The following is a 7,807-nucleotide window of genomic DNA, read 5'->3' as shown; positions in this document are numbered from 1 at the left end:
TTTTGACAGTTACAAATAACATTTTCCATATAAGAATATAAACAATTTGGCCCTTAAAGAAAATAAAGGGAAAAAAACCTCTTTTACTTATTTACCTTTTCATGTTTCTCTTGGTTTTTGTATTTCAATGTCAAATGTTCTGTTTAGTTCTGATCTTTTCCTTACAAATATTTGGAAGTCTTCTATTTTGTTGCATGCCCATACTTTCCCCTAGAAGTATATAGTCGATTTTGATGGGTAGGTGATCCTTGGTTGTAGACTCAATTCTCTTGCCTTTCTGAATATTGTATTCTAAGCCTTGTGGTCTTTTGGTGTGGAGATTGCCAGATCCTGTGTAATCATGATTGGTGCTACTTGATATCTGAATTGTCTCTTTCTGGATTCTTGTAATATTTTCTCCTTAGCTTGGAAGCTCTTGAATTTGGCAATTACATTCCTGGGGGTTGTCTTTTGAGGATTGAGTGTAGGGGGTGATCTATGGACTTTTTCAATGTCTATTTTGCCCTCTTCTTCAAGAAAATTAGGGCAGTTTTCTTGGATAATTTCTTGTAGTATGGTTTCTGTTTGTTTCCAGGTTTTCAGGTAGGCCTATGATTCTTAAATTGTCTCTCCAAGATCTATTTTCAAGGTCAACCACTCTCTCAATGAGATATTTTGTGTTGCCTTCTAATCTGTCATTCTTTTGACCTTGCTTTATTAATTCTTGCTGTCTTCTGAGGTCATTGGCTTCTACTTGCTCAATTCTAGTTTTTAATGACTGATTTTCAGCTAAGATCTTTTGATTTCCCTTTTTGCTTTGATCTATCCTGCTTTTCATAGTTTCCAACCTGTCATTTCTGGTCTTCAATTTGCTTATTATTTCATTTGATTTCTGGGCTTCAAATTCCAAGTGGAAAATCCTGTCTTTTAAACTGTTATTTTCTTTTTGAACGATTTCTCACTTTTCTTGCCACATCTCTTCCATTTTTCTGACAATCTCAGTTTTAAAGTCTTCAAGAACTTGTGACCAATTTACATTTCCCCCCAAAGGTTTGTGTGTGCTTAATTGTTTGTCATCTTCTGCTGTCTCTTCTTTATTATGTATTTTTTTCTGCATAAATATTATCAAGGGTCAATGTTTTCTTCTTGTTTTTTTTTTTAATATTTGTGGATTTTAGTTCCTGGGAGTTGGTGGCCATTGCCTTGTTCCTTCCTGGTCAGATGTCTAAGTGAGGAATGTGGGTGATCTTTGTATTGGGCTCTGGAGAGGTTTTTACCCTGAGGATATTTTTCTCATTCCTCAGCAGTGTCCAACTGCTCTTGGTGGCAGTCTAGCCCCTAAGAACTTATAGATTGCCTGGGAAGAGGTCTGGGTGTGTAGTACAGGGAAGTCTCTGTATTGAGCACTGGAGAGGTTTTAGCCCAAGGGCTTTTTGCAGTTCTCTGTGGTGTTTTGCTGTGAGCCTCCCCCTTTCCCCAACCTCCGTAACTTATCTCAACATTTCCTCCGCCTCCCAGTGTTCCAAGTCTAGTTTCTCTTAGGGGTAAGTCTGTGTTGACCTCAGCCAGCCTCCCTTCTAGAACTTAGAAGTGTGTCCTGTGCTTGCTTGGACTCTGGAAATGTAGGTGAAGTGGGGGAGGGGTGATGAGGTCACCCCTTGGTGTTGGAAATTTTGCCCCCTTTTAGCATGGAAATGCCCTAAATTTGCCTACCTTCTGTGCTGTGCCCTATCGTGGAACTCCTTCACTCATTTGATTTTGGTTTTGTCATTTTGAGGCGATTTGTCTCCATCAGTGGAAAGGAGTAGAAGAGCTCTACTTCTACTCGGTAGCCATTTTGACCCAGGAGCATCTGGGTGTCTTTTAAATCTACAATTCTTATATCCTGGCCCAAGATCCTATCTACATTGTCCCTTCGACTTGCTTATAAAACTCCTGTTTTCTCATCTCTTGACATCTCCCTTTCTCTCTTCTTGACTTCTCTTCTACTACAAATTCTCAAGCTCTGGTGCACTTTTTTACAGACTAAATTTACAACTTACCATTTAACAATCAAGAATATTTCAAATGCTTCCAAAAGTAGAAGATAGCCCAGTATTAACTGCAAGAATCATCAGCTTCCTATGCCAGTCTATTTTCTTCTCAATTCTTGCCTAGTATCTGTTATCAGATCACAAGGGGGTAGAGTGGGGATCTTTAAACTAAGATCTGGCCACTCCTTGCACCCATCCTATATCCCAGTAATACAGCAAGTGTTTCATTTAAAAAACTCCATCTAAACTCAGCAACTTTCAAAGCCTCATTTTTTAGTGGGCTCTGGTCCTCCTTACACAAGCAACAAGACATCTGACTGCCCACTTGAATATTTCACAGACCCATCTGCCTTGTTCTGAGGTTGGGATAAAGGGAACATAATATATTACATTCTAGAACAAGGATGTGCTAAATAGAGATAGGGTTATAGAGTGAAAAAGGCAGACCCTGATATTAGAGTTTCTGTTCCATCTCACTACTTCCTAGTTTTCTCACTGTGGGTAAGTTGCTTTCCTTCTTTGGGACACAAATTCCTCTGTGTAAAACTTAGGACTCTTGTATTATCAACCTCACAAGCTTGTTCTGAGGAAAACATTATGCAACTATAAATTATTATTACAGAAAGATGAATAGAAAAACTTTTGACACTCCCCAACACCAATTTATTTTGTCAGTATCTTAGAACAGCATTTCTTGCAAGATTGTATATAATCATACAGTTCCTAAAAGTCACTAGAAATGTTTCCATAGGGGATATGGGAGAGGAGAGTAACTGCTTTTGTGTCCATAGGGTCTTCTTGATTTGAAGGGAAAAGAAAAATATAAATCAAAGCAGAAAAATGGGGAAATAGATAATTTGTACATGAAAAATTTTTAAATTAAAAACATTTTGGACCAAAGATATAGTTCAGCTTGTTATGTGAAATGTTGTCTTTTAAAATATACATTTTTAAAAATTGATATATTTTTCTTTCCTTTTTCTTCTCTTGTCTTGCCTTTATTTTAACAACAGGAAGATCTCCTAGGCTCTGAGAACTACTCTCCACAATTTGAACTCTTTCTCTCTACCCTTTCCTTGGAGCTCCTTTTTCTACCTTTCTTTGCAGAAGGATATTTAGGACCAACTCAAACAAGATTTTTATAGAGGGTATGCAAGTATGCAGCACTTAGTTTTAAAGCTTCACCCAATGGTATATGAGATATCTAAAGAAGCCCTGCTTTACAAAGTAAGTTTAACATCCAATAAATTTCTGCTAGCAACTTCCTTGTCTCTTTGTATGGTCCTTTCCATGTCTCACAACAGTATTTCCAGGATAGCTATAATAACTACTAATGCAATGAGAACAATTCTAAGATTTTATTTTATTCATTTATTTTTTTTATTAAAATTTTTTTTAAATTAAACATTATTTTATTTGGTCATTTTCAAACATCATTCATTGGAAACAAAGATCATTTTCTTTTCCTTCCACCCCTCCCGCCACCCATCCCATAGCTGACCCAGCTATTCCACTAGGTATCACATGTGTCCTTGATGCGAACCCATTTCCATATTGTTGGTGTTTGCATTGGGGTGTTCATTAAAAGTCTCTCCTTAATCATATCCCCTCAACCCCTGTAGTCAAACAGTTGCTTTTCCTCGGTGTTTTTACTCCCACAGTTTGTCCTCTGCTTGTGTGATAGTGTTTTTTCTCCTAGATCCCTGCAGATTGTTCAGGGACATTGCATTGACACAAATGGAGAGTTCCATTACATTTGATTGTATCACAGTGTATCAGTCTCTGTGTACAATGTTTTTCTGGTTCTGTTCCTTTCGCTCTGCATCACTTCCTGGAGGTTGTTCCAGTCTCCATGGAATTCCCCCACTTTATTATTCCTTTTAGCACAATAGTATTCCATCACCAACATATACCACAATTTGTTCAGCCATTCCTCAATTGCAGGGCATCCCTTCATTTTCCAATTTTTTTGCCACCACAAAGAGCACAGCTATGAATTTTCTTGTACAAGTCTTTTTCCTTATTATCCTTTTGGGGTACAAACCCAGTAGTGCTATGGCTGGATCACAAGGCAGACAGTCCTTTATTGCCTTTTGGGTATAGTTCCAAATTGCCCTTCAGAATTCTTGGATCAGTTCCCAACTCCATCAGCAATGAATTAATGTCCCTACTTTGCCACATTCCCCTCCAGCATCCATTACTTTCCTTTGCTGTCATATTAGCCAATCTGCTAGGTGTGAGGTGATACCTCAGAGTTGTTTTGATTTGCATCTTTCTAATTATAAGAGATTTAGAACACTTTTTCATGTGCTTATTAACAGTTTTGATTTCTTTAACTGAAAATTGCCTATTCGTGTCCTTTGCTCATTTATCAATTAGGGAATGGCTTGATTTTTTGCACAATTGATTTAGCTCTTTGTAAATTTGAGTAATTAAACCTTTGTCTGAGGTTTTTGTTATGAAGATTGTTTCCTGATTTGTTGCTTCCCTTCTGATTTTAGTTACATTGGATTTGTTTGTACAAAAAGTTTTAAATTTGATGTAGTCAAAATTATTTATTTTATATTTTGTAACTCTTTCTAAGTCTTGCTTGGTTTTAAAATCTTTCCCTTCCCAAAGGTCTGATATGTATACTATTCTGTGTTCACCTAATTTACTTATAGTTTCCTTCTTTATGTTCAAGTCATTCACTCATCCTGAGTTTATCTTGGTGTAGGGTGTGAGGTGTTGATCCAAACCTAATCTCTCCCACACTGTCTTACAATTTTCCCAGCAGTTTTTATCAAAAAATGGATTTTTGTCCCAAAACCGGGGGTCCTTGGGTTGGTCATAGGCTGTCTTGCTGAGGTCATTTACCCCAAGTCTATCCCACTGATCCTCCTTTCTGTCTCTTAGCCAGTACCAAATTGTTTTGATGACTACTGCATTATAGTATAGTTTGAGATCTGGGACTGCAAGTCCTCCTTCCTTTGCATTTCTTTTCATGATTTCCCTGGATATCCTTAGATCTTTTGTTCTTTCAAATGACCTTAGTTATGATTTTTTCTAATTCCATAAAGAAGTTTTTTGGTAGTTCAATGGGTATGGCACTAAATAAGTAAATTAATTTGGGTAGGATTGTCATTTTATTATGTTAGCTCATCCTTGATGTTCTCCTCCCTCCCACCATGAGCTTCTTTGTGACATAGAAATTTACCCCCATTTGTTTCTTTACCCATTTCTTTTAGTATTAACCTCTTTTTTAGCTCTAGTTGTGTATATATATATATATATATACACACACATGTATGTATTTATGCATGCATATATCAATATACCTATTTATGTCTTGTCCTTTCATCCTTTACAATTTGTCACTGTCCCCTCTAAGTGTACTTCTTTTTGCTGCCCAGGTAATAACAACAGTTTTTAAGAGTTACCAATTACCTCTTTTCTTATAGGGATACATATCATTTTAACTTATTGAGTCTCTTAAAAATTTTTTTGTGTTGTTTTGTTTTGTTTTTCTTTTTTCCCTCTTTTTAAATTACCTTTTGATGATTCTCTTGAGTTCTGTGCTTAGACATCAAATTTTCTGTTCAGGTCTGGTCTTTTCTTTACAAATGCTTGGAATTCTTCTATTGTGTTGAATGACCATACTTTCCCCTGTAAAAATATAGTCAGTTTTGCTGGGTAGTAGTTGATTCTTGGTTGTAGATCTAGTTGCCTTGCTTTCCAGAATATCATATTCCATGCCTTTTGGTCCTTCAGTGTGGATGCAGCTAGATCCTGCGTTATCCTCAATGTGGTTCCGTGGTATCTGAATGACTTCTTCTTGGCAGTTTGTAATATCTTTTCTTTGGTCTGATAGTTCTTGAATTTGGCTATAACATTCCTGGGTGTTGTCAGTTGGGGATTAAATGCAGGAGGTGATCTGTAGATTCTTTCAATCTCCACTTTCCCCTCTTGTTCTAGGATATCAGGGCAGTTTTCTTGAGTAATTTCCTGTAGTATGATGTCCAGACTTTTTCTTTTGTCATGGTATTCTGGTAGACCAATGATTCTTAAATTGTCTCTTCTTGAATTATTTTCTAAATCCTCTGTCTTGTGAATGAGATGCTTCAGATTTTCCTCAATTTTTTTCATTTTTTTGGTTTTGCTTGATAGTGTCTTGTTGCCTTGTGAGGTCACTTAATTCTAGTTGTTGTATTCTGGTTTTTAAAGACTGGATTTCATCCCTGGCTTTTTGTTCATCCTTTTCCTTCTGGTCTGATTTCCTTTGGAGGTCATCTTTCATACTCTTTACCTCATCTTTCATCTCCTCTTTCTCATATCATCATCTTCTTCACCTCATCTTTCATCTCCAGCTGGTTGATTTTGTCTTTCAAGACACTATTTTCTGTTTCCAGATGACTTATCTTGGTTTTTAAGTTATTTTCCCAATTGTCTTCAGCCTCTCTTAATTGTGTTTTGATTTGCATTTTAAGTTCTTCCAGAGCCTGTATCCAATTCACTGGGATTTCTGATTTTTCCTTTGCTGATCCCTCCCCTTTTTATTATGATAAAAACTAAACATTTAACATCCTATAACACTTGTTTGTTCAATTTCTTTTTTCATCCATAGATTTGATAGGTAAAATTATCCAAGCTTCCCTAATTTGTGTGATATCAACCTTTAGGTCTAAATCATGTGCTCTTTTTTACTTTATCTTGTTATATGGTATGAGATGTTGATCTAGAACTAGTTTCTGCCACACTATTTTCCAGTTTTTTGGCAACTTTTGTCTAATAGTTATTTCTTATACAAAAAGCTTAGACTTTTGGTTTTTACCAAATACCAAATGATAGATTAATACTATCATTTACTACTTTGTTTTGTGTACCTAATCTATTCCAGTGATTCACCCATATACTTCCTACCTAGTACCAGATTGTTTTTATGATTACTACTTTGTAATAGAGTTTGAAATCAGTTTCTACTAACTTATCTTGCTTCGGTCTTAGGACAGAAGTGGAGTCAAGATGGAGACCTAGAAGGAGCAGAAGTTCAGACCTCCGAGTACCCTTCCTAACTGATCACAAACTGAATGCTCCTAGGGGACTGAAAATCAAACTTAACAACAAAACAGAGCCAAGGAATTCTCCTGCAGGACTTAATTCAAAAGGCACACCCCTCAAAAAGCTGGAATCTGAGAATACTTGGGTTTAAGGGGAAGACATAAGGAAGGTTCCAGGACCCATCGCCCCTCCCACCAAGAGTGCTGGGACTCCAGCAGCAGTGGGAACTTCTGGACAGGCAAAGGTGCTGGTCTGGAGGGTGTACCTTGAGGGTAGGGCTGTGCCAAGTTCAGAGAGTCCAACACAGATGGCGGGGAAGGAGCTAGAGAGGGAGCATAGACCTGGCAGCCTGGCAAGAGCTGTGAAGATCCTCCATATTTGCTCCAGCCTTCCAGGAGCTTTTGTACTCAGAGCACACCCAGCCCAACTAAGCTGAACTTAATCCCATAAAAAGTGTCCAGAACTCAGGGAAGCCCAGGTTCCACACCCATCCTCATTGACTGCTGGACTTTAACCCAATCAACAGCCTCCAGAGGACAGGGAAGTTCAAACCCCTAACAACCCTTCCCCAGAGCCTACACCGAGAGATCTTCTGTTAAAGCTCCAAGAGGGAAGACTGACAGAAGCCCCCAAAACCAAAAAAAAAAATGAGAGGAGCAAGAGCACAGACAAATATGGGGAGTAAAGGAGGGGTGAATATGAGCAAACAACAGAAAAAGAAGAAAGAAACTACAATAGACAGCTTCTACTCAGCAAAT

Source organism: Monodelphis domestica, chromosome 5, assembly GCF_027887165.1.
Source record: "Monodelphis domestica isolate mMonDom1 chromosome 5, mMonDom1.pri, whole genome shotgun sequence".
In the NCBI taxonomy this organism is placed as follows: Eukaryota; Metazoa; Chordata; class Mammalia; order Didelphimorphia; family Didelphidae; genus Monodelphis; species Monodelphis domestica.
This window is presented reverse-complemented; position numbering follows the sequence as displayed.